Below are 953 nucleotides of genomic sequence, written 5' to 3' on the forward strand. Positions count from 1 at the left end.
TAGAGAGAGAGAGAGAGAGAGAGAGAGAGAGGGAGAGAGGGAGAGAAGGAAAAAGAGAGAGAGAGAAGAAAAGAGAAAACTATTGTTTTGTTTTATAAGTTGTAATTGCGCCTAACAATTTCCCAAGAAACTCAAACGTTGATATAGATTATATAAAACCTTACATTTTAATTTTTATAAATCAGTCAGGCCACTGACTGAGCCCTTTATAACAAATGAAGCATCAGCTCTTCTAAGTGTCACGTGACATTTACATTTTTATAAAGCTTGGAACATAAGATGGTCAAACTAATTGAGTCAACAAAGTGACGTCCTAGTAATTGAAGGTTTGTGTGTTTTACCGGCGGCACAATCCTATGATGTTCGTGTAGGTACATAATTCTCAATATCCCGGTGCATTCAGTAGTAAATTGATATTAACACGAAGAAAATGTCACTTATATAATCAGTACAATTGCTGTATATTGATTGATGAGAAATTCGTTAATTTGCTGCGCATAAATCATAGTTTTGCGTGAGTCAGAATGAAGGATACAGTGATAAGCAATTCAAATACATCATTTTACATTGAATTATCTCATTCGTGAAGAAGTCTTTAGTGATATACCGAAAATCCACTGGATTACCGTATATTATTTAATGTTACAAACTTGGAAATATTTTTAACCGGTCGACCTAAAGTAAAAGATATGCTTTGACAGACTTATATTTTCTGTTTTATTTTACACAAACCACATTTATCTCGATGTTTTTTTTTACTGCAAAGAACAACTCACCGCATGAATGGACAAATGTAATAAACCCCAGTTTTATTAGGTTTTTCACCGCTTTTCTGAGACATTATTAGCTGCCACATATGTGAGATATTTTAGAATGCGTGCGCGCGCATAGTTATATATAACTATATGTGCATATGTATGTATGTATATATATATGTATATAATGTATATATA

This window comes from Octopus bimaculoides, chromosome 8 (assembly GCF_001194135.2).
Source record: "Octopus bimaculoides isolate UCB-OBI-ISO-001 chromosome 8, ASM119413v2, whole genome shotgun sequence".
In the NCBI taxonomy this organism is placed as follows: Eukaryota; Metazoa; Mollusca; class Cephalopoda; order Octopoda; family Octopodidae; genus Octopus; species Octopus bimaculoides.